The sequence below is a fragment of the Syngnathus floridae genome, chromosome 5 (genome assembly GCF_059516105.1).
Source record: "Syngnathus floridae isolate MCC-2025c chromosome 5, RoL_Sflo_1.0, whole genome shotgun sequence".
NCBI classification, from domain to species: Eukaryota; Metazoa; Chordata; class Actinopteri; order Syngnathiformes; family Syngnathidae; genus Syngnathus; species Syngnathus floridae.
This window is the reverse complement of record NC_142417.1, coordinates 2,686,104-2,698,935: the sequence shown is the minus strand read 5'-3', so window position 1 is coordinate 2,698,935 and position 12,832 is coordinate 2,686,104. Positions and strand designations below refer to the sequence as shown.

General features: G+C 42.4%; 1 protein-coding gene across 1 annotated transcript in view; it reads right to left on the bottom strand.

Moving 5' to 3' along the window:
• Positions 1-12,832, bottom strand: part of LOC148397408 (sperm-tail PG-rich repeat-containing protein 2-like) — a 47,452-nt gene that overhangs the window by 11,049 nt on the left and 23,571 nt on the right. The gene's annotated exons all lie outside the window — the stretch shown is intronic.

Sequence of the window (12,832 nt, the reverse complement as noted above, 5' to 3'; positions counted from 1 at the left end):
CCACCTCCTCTCCTCCCTCCCATCAAACTTTGTTTTTTTCATAGTTGCCTATAGAAATGTTTTTGCACAGTCCAAATAAGATGAAAATCCGGTGGTAGGTAACCACGAGAATGACGTTCGTGTTGGATACAGTGGCATGAACATCCCGCAATGCAATGAGGCTTTCATGTCGCTTTCTTCTCTGCTCTGTGGGAACAATTATTACTGGACTCAGAAGAACTAACTTTCTTTTTCTTCAAGTTAATTATGCTGCGTTTGACCTTAGTGCTGCTGCCTGGCATATATTTTAATTAACTTGGTGATGGTGTGTCCCAAATATTTGTAAGGTGAATATTTGGAGTAAGTAGGAATAAAAATGACCCAAAAAAATTAGCAATGCAGCGAAAGCACAAAAGATGAGCAGTGAAATCTTCATCCTTTGCATGCTTTGACTAAAGAATGCCACCGATGTTTTATTAAAACACTAAAAAAAAAATGGCGTAATATCTCTTTTGATACAATACGATGAGAAGCCCTAAGCGTCATGGCTATCAAACAACATCATCTTGACAAGGCTAATCACCCCGAATCTTGCGCGACGCTAATAATCAGCTGGAGTCATCTCGACAAGCCCCCGATGGGAATCTGTCTGATCGCATCATAAAAACCATTATTATTATGATGATGATTTTTGTGGCTGCGAGGTAAGCTGGCTTTAGAAAGCGTGTGTGTTGACATTGGTCTGGATCTCATTATCTTTGACAAACAAAAAAAATAACAAAAAAAGAATGGCAGCCGTCTCGGGCACTTCAGGCTATGCGGTGGTGAGTATCTCTTTGCACACACGGCGCCACATACACACGTTGGCCTGGCCTGCCTAATTGGGGAGGGAGTAATTGTGGTGTGGGCGATGGCACCAAAGCCCCCAGCTATTGACACAAGGTTAAAGGCCCATTAACTCCACCAGCAGAAATTAGAGAGAAAGAGAGCGCCGCACAAAGAAGAACCCTCCAACACGAGCTATTTACACGGATCTGCAAAATTGCCTTTTTATTGCTCGCGAACAAACACTCGGGTCTCTTTGGTCCGCCCAGCCAACCAGTATGAAATTACGCAAGTCTGCATTTCAGTTTTCAGCAATATCGTCACCTTCCCAGGAAGTAGCAACTCCCAAAACATCAAACCCATTTTGAAGCCACGCACCCGTTTGACCATTTGTATCGCGGCAAATGAAAGACGCCGCTACGAGGTTCGTCTGCTACTCGATTTTCTCTTGAGTGAATTAGGAGCAAAAAGTGCTGTTGTAGATGTTGCAGCCCTCCATTTGACCTCATCTCTCCATCTTACTTCCAGTCCCAAAAAAGTGTAGAAAGAAGCATCAGCAGTTTAGTGAATGAAATAAATGGAAGGACCTGAGGAGAAAAAGGTCAAAGTAATATAAATTTGCAGATAGGACGTGTAGGACTATTACTTTATTTCCTCCGTGCCGTGCCGACAAGACTTTGTGAGCGCATTTGTATACACACACGCGCACACACACACACACACACACACACACACACGCACACACACACACACACACACACACACACACACACACACACACACACACACACGTGGGTTGGCTCAGTATATTTGTTTTGCTTTTGTTTGGCTCTTTCGTGACACCTTTTCCAATTAAATAAAGAGTAATTACAAAATAGCACTAGTTTGACAAAGCTCTAATTACTCGTGCATGAAACCAGTGAAATCCATTTAAACCTGAGCTATTCATTATTCCTGAGGAGTTTAAATTGCTATTTTTAGATTGTGACACAGCTTCTTGTATTTGTCGCTGCTAATTTTCTGTTCTTCATTATTATGTTCACTGACTCCTGTTGTAAATGTTTATTTTTACCAAGTCTCTCGTATGAGAGACGATCTCAACCAGATACGTGGTTAAAAAAAAAAAGAAAAATATTCTTTTTTTAAACCAATAAAATGACATTAATCTTTAGGCACATTATTCTAGCAAAATATTTTACTGCATGATTTTTTTAAATAAAGAAATACTACTGTGTTTTTTGAATAACATGAATGAAAAACTAAATAACGTACGGCAGTATTTGTGGATTATGATTTCGTGAGTGACTTTGAAAGAGGTGGGTTTAGTTCACTGCGAAGTTCTCATTTTGTATTTTGCTAACCTATTAGCATGGTTGCCAAATTGACGTTTGAATGTTTTTGGAAAACAAAAATAGTTCAACAAACAGCTGAAATGTACAATCGAATACATCGCACTGCTCGTTCCTCAAATTTTGGCTCGCAACACAGACCAAAAAAATCTGTACTCGTTTGCGGAGGATACAAAAAACACTCAAGTGTTAGCTACTAACTGGTGCGTTGCACGTGCTACACCGAACACCGCTGGTGGCGAGATGGCCGCTCAGACATTCCAACGGACGGCCAGACGTTAATGAAAGGAGACGTCTTTCCCGAGGCTGCCGATGACGGTCGCGGCCTCGCGCTCAAAGACAGTGTTGAATGCGTGCGCTTGTGCCGCTAAAGTCACGTTGGCATTCGTACTGTAGCAACCCCCCCCCCCGGAGACATGACACGTCGCAAAAAAACATGATAAACACAGCAATAGTTGCCTTTGTCAGAGTCTTTAACCTTCAAGCACTCTTCTATCCACATGCCACAAAGATGTGTTTCAAAAGCCCACAAGCTACAACTCATTCAAGGCCACACAGCTTGTGCTCATTTTTGTCAAATTATGTGAAAATGAAGCGAGTCAATAAAGCTTCCAACAAATTCAACTCCTATTTCGAGATACCACTGTTAAACGTCGGATGTTCACCTCGTTGAATTCAGCATGAGCACCATGAGTGGCGGGCTACAGACGTTTTAGCCAAAAGTTTGGCTGTTTAAACAAAACTAAACATTAGTCTGGATTATAATTAGCTATTTTTTAATTTTTTAGGTTGACCGTTTTACTTATGTGCGGAGCGAGAGCAAAGAGGTGAAAGAGCGCGAGGGCTGTCCGATCCCATCCCGTCACGAGATGACTCTGCCTCGGCGTATTTTTGATACGCCGCGCTCTCGTCACACGCTCCCGGGGACCGGTTGGCACATTTGCGTCCGCGCTGGTGCCGAGTTTGCGCGTCGGTGACCGGATTCCGCCATTTCAGAGCGCCTCGCGTTAGCCCGTGGCAGCTCGGGGCAAGGACACTCTGTTTGGGTTAAATAAAAGTGTCACTCTATGTGTGTGTGCGTGTGCGAGCGCAGATGGTTTCGACCATTGGAACGGTCTTTTACGAGAAGTTGTTCACAAACCAGGACCTCGTAAAAGATTATTGGGCGCTTTAAACGCTTCATAACCCCGACAACATGTTTGTCCTCGATGGCACAAAGTGCGGCGGGGGCGAGGCTTCGACACACTTCGTTGACCAAACGTGGCCTTCTCCATTTGTATTTTTTTTTTTTTTTTACGTGGCTGTTAAAACTGGACAGCTTATTGATCAGTCAGCACAAAACGGAAAGGCCGGGTAGGTTGAACCAACCGATGCCATCATGTAAGCTTAATTAACTTATACCCTCCAGCTTTACCTGCCTCTTAAAGGCACACAAATACAGTACCACGACGGGCAAAGTTATTTGGCTTCAATAAACAAATTGATTTACATATGCAGCCATTTTGTCCAAATTAAAAATGGGTGTTTTGCGCCGTTGTGGGTGTAAGCACAGCTGACTTCCATCGGTTGCCAGCCAATCACAGGGCACACAGAGACAAACAACCATCCGCACTCGCACTCACACTTAGGGGCAATTTGGAGTCCTCAATTGGCCTACCAAGCATGTTTTTGGAATGTGGGAGGAATCCGGAGTGCCCGGAGAAAACCCACACGGACACGGGGAAAACATGTAAACTCCACACAGGGAGGGCCGGAGGTGGAATCGAACCTGCACCCTCCTAACTGTGAGGCGGACGTGCCATTCAGTGCCCCGCCGAGCCGCCCACAGCGGACTTGATTTGCCAAATAAATGATGTACTCACTGAATTAAATGGACACGTTTTCAGATGGGTTTGATGCACGCCATTGCTAATTTATGAATTTGTGAACGGAAAGTTTAGTTGACTTTCAGCCATCAGATGGTCAGGTGTGCTGGCCACAAGTCAAAGGAAAGGCCCAAAGTGCGCTAGAACGCGCAGCATGATGCAAAGCAGTCTGCCAAATTCCTAAAGAGGCCAAACGAGGCTTGCATCGGCATGAAAATCAAGATGAGCCACTTTTTACGCTCCAGTGCAGCTGTGCCGTCTACAAATACAGAGCCGTGTCATTTGTTTGGAAGGCAATAAAGACAAAGATCAAAATTAGAAGTTGAGGGGAAATAAGGTCTTAGTAAATCATATTTCGAAAAGAAAAATCCATATTGCGAAATTAAATGTGATTGTTTTTTTTCAAGAAAAGTTACAATGTAGAGCAAATTGTCAACTATGTCACATAGAAGCTATTAAAAAGTCATTTTTACACACCATGTCCACTTTGAAAGAGCATTAAATGACAATTTGGCCTTAACTAAGATCCTGCCACCTTCAGATTGCTCTGATGTTGTTGCTTCCTATTATGTGTTATTTGAGAGAGTTTCTCCAAAGTTTCTGAAGATTTGATCAAAGACAAAAAGTTTTTCAGCAGACTAATGGTGTTCTCCCGGAGGCTGGACACACGCGCACAACAGGATTTGGCCACTGCAACTTTAATGCGTGCGCGCACACACACACACACACACACAGACACATTTGGATCTGAACAGCTTGTCTTTGCGACGACTACACCGGTCTTCACGCAACATTAAGTGGGTCTAATTAAAACATGAAGCAATATGTTGTTTTGCAAGCATTACTCTTTTTTTTTTTCTTTGCATCCTCCTTCGTGGAGCCTTAGGGAGCACACCTTGAGTCTATTTCCCAGCCTGTTGTCATTCTTCTCCTCCACTAACAACATGACTAAGACGACGCTGACCCTAGTACACACTAGATGCAGCTTTCAGGATAGTTGTTTCTTTTCCCCTCATCAAAGCAAACTGTTTGGAAAACACCAAAAGACGTAATACAGCGAAACCTCGTTTACTATGGAGGGAAACGTTCCAAACACACTGCATTAGGTGCAAATCCGCACTACGTGATCAAATACACTCGTAAATTAACGACTCCAGCAAATTATGTCATGCCAAAAAAAAGAAAAATTGTAAGCATAAAATGTTAAGAAAATGCGGGGCCTGGCGGGGTGAGACTTTGTGAGCTGGGGCCGACAGCAGCTTCTAATTTTGTGTGGCTTGCTGTTCTCCAAGTGCATCTGTGCTCGTTGTTGTTGTTCTCCCACGCAAAATTTGATTGCCTTAAAATGCCTTTCTTTGATTTAAAAGTTTTATCAATTTATCAATTTTTGAGCGTTTTCAATTGATGTGATTTGTTCATTATTAATTAATTGGATTATTTTTGAAGACAACTGTTCCGTGATGAAATTATTTTTTCAGGATACTGAAATGTATTCATTTGATTATTTACATTTCATTTCAAATGATCACAACCACATGAACACAAAGGAACAATTGAAATCCTGAATTTGACATGTATGTCCCCCTCCTCTCTGGAGTGTGTGGCTCCACATATGGCCGCGTGGAATTGGGCAAATCACTTACAATATGTTCACTGGCACGGTAAAGACATTCACAATATGGCTTATACGTCGCCCATGTGGCACAATTTAAATGCCCTGCGGTGGGGGGAAAAAATATCCTCCAAATTGAGAAGCTACGTGAACAAGATTATAAGTACGCTACGGCGGAGGACAGTATTCTGCTAGTTTGCAGCACCAGGTAGGACTATTGTGTTAGCCTTGGTCGTTCTGTATCCCACTCTGCCCCACTGTGGTATGGTGTTCCACAGGGTTCAATTTAGGGGCCCCTGCTGTTTTCATTGTATTTGCTGCTCCTGGGCTTCATCTTACTTGTATGACAGTTGCCAATGTTCAAATACATCATGTTTATTTTAAGAACTTTCCTCGTAGCTAGACAGCATGTGGCCAAGTAAAGGGTGGCTTCCCCTGGTCAGGTCATTAGATTTCCTGGTGCCACAGAACACCTGGCCGGGTTTGAACACCGGGCGGTCCTGGCATTAGCCCGTATTAATGCAAACGTTGTGCTACAGCTGGTCGGGGCGAGGAAAAGGGCACTTCCCGCGTCAGATCATTAATTCCGCCCACAGAGACGAGCTTGGAAGGGGAATAAAAGTACACCCGCAGGCGAGACTTTTCTCCAAAAAGAGCCCACAAGAAAATGTTATTTTCAAGAATAAAGGCTTACGATTGTTTTTAAAAATGCAGTACATACATGTTATATTCTTTCAATAAAAAAGTAAGACGCACGACACGAAGAGACGATGCGGATGGATCCCCTTCCCAGTTTTATACTGTATAGTCTGCAGCATGACCCGTGGTGCTTTTGAATCAAAAAGTAACGGAGGGTCACATCCAAATTTTGTCGACTTCCTTATCCAGGTTTACATAAAACCCTGGTCACCACTGTTGGCTCCGATTCAAATGTGAGAAAAAAGCTGAGGTGCAACAAAACGCCGTCCATCCATGACTGACCGCACAGTTGTGAGCACTGCGGGCGAGAAAAAAATGAGTATCTTTTTGCAATGAAACACTTGAGAATCCCTTACGGTGATCAGTAGGGGTCAAGGAGAGTGGAAGCTAGCGATAAAGATGGAAATGTTGGGAGGGAGTGAAAGAAAGAGACATCAACAACACACACACACAGACACACACACACTTGGGCTGTGGTCTGGGCTACCTGTCCTGTTCCTGACATCAACAATACTCAGCCTTCTGGCAAGTCATCAATCAGTCACACTCTGACAAGCTGGCGGAACTGAATGCTCTGTCTGTGTGTGTGTGTGTGTGTGTGTGTTGTGAGGATTGAAGGGCGTGAGTCGAGTGTGTATTGGGGGTGGATAGGGCATATTAGGCAGGTGAAAAGATGAGTGGAAACAGATCGAATGGACCCGGGAGAAAAAATGATGGCAAGGAAAGGGAGCGACAGCACAGGAGAAGGAAACGGTAAGAAAGGCATGCGGGAATAAATATATATTATATATGTAGATATTTTATATAATTTAAAAAAATTGGGGGGAGAGAAAAAAAATTATTTAATAAAGACATATTTTTACAAAACAATTTGCATTTATCTTACTTTGGGGGCCTTCTTGAGAAGGTAAGTCAGAGTGGAAAAAGTGCTTTTCAAGAATAAGATTTTTTAAGGGGATAAAAAATGTGTGATGATGCTAGGTTATTTTGGACAACCAAACATATTTCAGTCATTCAATTGCCTCTACTGTACTCATTTTATTGTTGTCCGCTTGGACGTAGCGTAGCTTGAAATCCCTTCAAAGCGCCTTATCGTCCGGATGAACATCGGCACATCCCCGCAATAAACATTCCCTCGTAAATCACAGAGGATATCTATTAAATTAGCCCCACAGCCAGATCAAATCAGGCATAATTGGTTAAATGCATTATACTGATTAATCGCCTCGGCGAGCCGTAATAAAGTAAAAGGCAGGATGAGCACAAGAGATATATATTCTTTGTAAGAAATCTTTACAAATGGCCTAACGAAAGCCCCCGCGGCTTGTCCGTCAGTCCGTCGCTCGCTCGACTCTCGCTTTTGACGGTTTTGAATGTGGTGGTAAAAGCTGCGTCCAAACATCTTCTCCTGTCTAATGGAGGGGCTTTTAGAAATGAAAAGAAGCTTTATTGTCCATTCCAATAAAGGAAACAGCATTCTTCTGTTCCAAAACACTAAACGCTGACAGGTCATTGTCTTCTGAGTGACGCTGTCATTACGAAGCACTTTAGAGAAGGATAAACACAAAACGTCGCTTTTCAAATGCCATGTATAGTATTTCTACTTTTTACAATGAAATGGCTTGGGGCAATGACAGTCATGGTCATTTGATAATTAAGCACACTAAACAACCCCTTATTAATTATGCTGACATTGTTTTATACGTAAAGTGTCAGCATTAGCGTCGAGCTAGCTACTGGCTGCGAATTTTGACTAGCAAGAGCCGTCAAACTTCTTTTCAAAGGCATTTGAAAAGGCCGAAATGATTCATCAGGCTTTGATTCTGACAACATGGCACAGTCGCAGGAACTGTTGATCAATTTTTAACCAACCAGGCAGTTTTATTCAGCAAAATCGCGACTGTGGTCCTGACGTCACTTGTAAAACCCTCATGCCGGCTTTAAAAATTGATTTCCTGATCTGACGCTATCCTTGTTGAAGCTGTAGATGTAACAGTCCTGTCCACTGTTCACATCTCATAGAATATGACGCAATCATTTGGCCAAAAACAAACATTAGTGCCACTGCATCCCACTGTTTGAGAAAGTCATTAGAAAAGAAAAAAGAAAAAAAAAAAACGAGCCGCCTCCCTCGGTCCGCACGCTGCGGAGATATCTACTGTTGTGATGGATTAGGCTTTTACCAGAGTTTTTTGGCAACACAGTGTAAGTATTCTCTTTCATGAATAAAAGCTTTGAACAGAAAATCAATCTGCACTCTTGTCCATATGCAGCTTTCCACTCCGACGGCATCATTTACGTCCCCCCCCCCCCCCCCCTCCCCCCAGTGCTGCTTGGACGTTTGTTCTGACACACCATACTTAGAGTTACATTTTTAAAATTACAGTGCAGATCATGCTTCAAGTGTGTCTGATCGGTCCTCTTAAAGGGTGATCTGTCTTTATTTGAGTCGATCTAGCATTTTTTTAAACATTTTTTTTTTGCTGCAGACCGATTTGGCTGTGACATCAAATGAGTATGTGACAAGACATTGCGAGCTCAACCGCACAGCTCTCTGCTTTTATGTTGGTTATAATAAAGACAAATATTAGCTCTTCGGTTGTAACTTGGAAACGAAAGCTGTTGATCTCTTGATGTCAAACCTGAATGTTTTCAGTCTGGAGTAAAAAGAAAGGAATGGACCTCAGTCATTCAGTACATACATTGATGGATGTGAATGCAAAAGATTCTATTCAAAGTGGAACAAGGTCGGTGAGAAATGACTGCTCGGAGGCCCAGAGAGAACAAACTCCTTCTGCATTATTAATACAACGATATAAAGATTCCAACAAATCTTGTCAGTATCGATAGAGCTCACAGACAAAGCCGCGGCTGCACCTATACATACTTAAGAGTTCAAATCCTGACAGCTCGTCTTTTCAAAGAAGAAAAAAATAAATAAAAATACTTCCATGCATCACTTTGCTTGTGAAATCACAAAATCCACTTGACCTTCACCGTGTCGCCTCGAAGGCGTTCCGTGGCGTCCGTCCATCAATCTCACACAGCTGAGAGACGAAGAACTGGATTAACTTCACATTTCTTTTTCGAGAGCGCCCGCTTTATGCTTCCGGGGACGCGTAATTATCGGCCTGTCGGTAGGGAAAGGTGACAGCCGCGTCACTTGCCCATGTGGAGAATTCAGTGAACGAAGTGCAACTAAAGAACACATTTATCCACCGGTTTATTCTCATGTTTGGCGAGGGCTAGGAGAGCAGCCATTTTCTTCCTTCTCTAAGCCAACTTTTCACATTTTTGATGTATTACTCTTGACAACCCTTCTTAACCTTGCCGCTTCACTCGCACTCATTTTGTATTCTCTTCAATCAGTAATCTTAAAATCAGATTAATCAGTATGTTGCTATGACGAGCATAACTACAGGTTGATGACAAAATATGACCAAACTATTTTTTTGTTTTGTTTTAGTGGTGTGCCAAAAGATTGTTGTAATGTAAAATGTGTGTCTTGGCTTACACGTAAAAGATGAGAAACACAGAGTTAGTGATTCCAACTTGGGAACAAATTCAGTTACATCATCGGTGCAGGAATGGAACACGAGACCGCGATACAAAATCTTATTTACTGAATCTCATATCATCCATTGTGTGTTTTCATATCGCTAATGCTTGGCAAAAGTACGTCAGAGAAGACATCCAGTCTACAGCCATCGTAATCAAGTCATCAGCTACTCCACTACACGAGGCGTTCCGACTCAGTCGAGTTTCAATATCAATCATTGCGGATTTGTTTGTATGCTTCCTTTTAAATCACAGCCCCCCCCACCCCCCCCTCCGCCGATGATTCACTACTTTGCATGATTTGCCCCGATACAAGGACGTCGCCGTGTTTTCGACAATGAGCCTCGGTAATGACGTTGAGGAAAAACATGGAAATGAAATCACACGTCTATTCTTCAGCTACGAAAAAGACGGTAAAAAGGAGCGAGAGGAAGAGGCGGCGGAGGCGAGCGTACAGGTAAATCCGATTGAAAAGGAGACACAGGAGCTGGCAGCGGTGTATGAGTGGAAAAGAAATAAATCACACGAGTGAGGAAGAAATGATATACTGTGGAGAGGGATGGAAAATAGATGGAGAGGGAGGGAGGGAGGTGGAGGGGGGGGGGGGGTGCCGGTGAAGGCAGTGGGAGCTCCGAGGAGGAAATCAGCTGCTTTCTAATGGACGCTGATTACATCTCCTCCTAAATGTCAAGTATATTTCCATTTAAAGTGGCTCACCACGCTTAAAACGGAAGGAAAGAGACGTGCACACAGACGACCAGCTACACTGCACAGGTATGGGCGGAAAAACTGCATTGGAACATCAAATTGGAATGAAAAATGCTGCCCAGTTCAAGTGATTTCAAAATTTAACAAGGAATTGAATGTTTTGCTCTGTGCTTCTTCACGGCACACTAGCTAGGATTGTGCTTTCTAAGCAGCTAAAAATTTGGCAAAATGTAATCATAATTTACTTTTCCGCAAGTTTATTTAGAGAGTGTACCACAAGGTTTTTGAGCCGTGGCCCTAAAATTTTTAAGTCACGGGTCACTGTGCTCCTATATAAAAAAATAAAAATAAAAAACATGAAACCAAAAACAGCACTGCGACTTGTCAATCGTTTCAAAGTTTGACAATTCTTTTGTTTTAATCTACACAGTAAACAAATAGCTCAAGTGTACCAGGATGAAAGCCAAAGCGCCACTGTAGCAGAGTGCAACTGAACGCCATCAATAAAACACGCATGCACACTTCCCTCCTCATCCTCCTCCATCATCGGGACCCGCCCGCAAATCTGCTCTGAGTCAATGACGCGTGCACTCCCACCAGGGGTTGGTGTGGGGGCTCCGCACACCGACTGCCAATCAGGATCAACGTAGGAGTCGTGCCCCAAAGCAAAAAGACACAAGACGGATGAGTGGCCCCGGGGCCCCGGGCGGCCACTGGCGCAAATGCAGCTTAGGGATAGATACAATATGTCACAATATAAGACACAAGTGGGAAAGTCCTAGTGTGTGTAAGAGTGTGTCTGCGCGCGTGTGTGTGTGTATATGTGTGTGAATATGTGTGTGCATACATGCAAGAAAAAAGTCACATTACTTAAAAGATTTTTTTTTTCATCAAAACGTTTTTCTGATAATACCATAAAAAATATTTGAGGGTAAAAAAGGTGTCCATCGAAGATAAAGGAAAAAGCCCAATATTTGAGAAATTAGTACTCTTACAAAAAAAGCATCTTCACCTAAAGCCAGTGTCACAAATCATATTATTTCTACAACACATCAATCGCAAAAGATACGACAGCATACACCTGCTATCACGATCCACTGCACAATGAAACTAAAATTAAAGTAGAACAGACCCTCAGACTCATCTTGACATTGAATCCTCCAAATGATTTGACGCCATGTTCCGCCCACATTAGCCAAGTGAGCGTCACCATTTGGCGAGGCCCATCTGCCTAGGATACCGTCTTCCAATTGGGGCAAAGTTGCTTGCACAGTATGGCTGCTTGCAACCAGGGGGCGCTACTGAGCAAGTTTGCATCAGTGTTTAGTTTACATCGGCGTCTGTGAGGTAAAAAAAAAATTTCATTTGACATCCATCTCGCTCCTGTGCTCTCGTCTGAGCCGCCCTTGTCAGTACTCGTTAACCTCCACACGTAGTCTTTTCCCCCTCTATACTGTACTGTTATTCTTTCCTTTAATTAAAGACACCAGCTAATCTTGCTTCCCACCGCGGCGTTGCCTCGTGCCTGTCACCTCCAGATGATGGGCGGCTAAGTATAGAGCTTTTCATTTGCATGTATCGACGCCGCGCGTTATAAGGTCAACGGGAGGGATTGATTTAAAAGCACTTTGAGCTGTGATGACTTTCACTTTTTGACAGAGAATTGCTCGTGTGGGCGAGGACCAAGCGGCAGGCATCTATACTTAGAAAATCATCAGTAAGGCCTTCACTCCTCACGTAAGAAGTAATGTCATGTCGCAGGAAGTCCAAGCATGTCTTTGCTATTAAAAAAAAATATTAAACCCAATTAGGTTAAAAAAAAAGACTCAAGCTCAACATACGTAAATTTTCTAAAAGTCAGTCAAATGCAAGCATTTTTTTTTTTTTTTTATCTTGAAGAAACTTTTCTGGCAGACATATTAATGTAAACAATTTAAAAAAAGAGCAAAAGAAATTAAATAAAACACTGTAAACAATTGTAAGGACTGAAATTTAATGTAAACGATCAGCACACACTAACAGAGAAACAATTATGCTAAAGTTGAGATGTTCTGGATTTTAATATTAGAACGCACGTGACAACAAAACAAAAACATGCTATAAAGACTGGATAAAAGGAGAAATACTTAAGCCAATATTTTGTCTAAATCTACTTAAAATAGTTGTGTTGCTGTCAAAAGAATGTTACATATCTTTATTGTACTATATGTTTATTTATTTATTTATTTATTTATTTA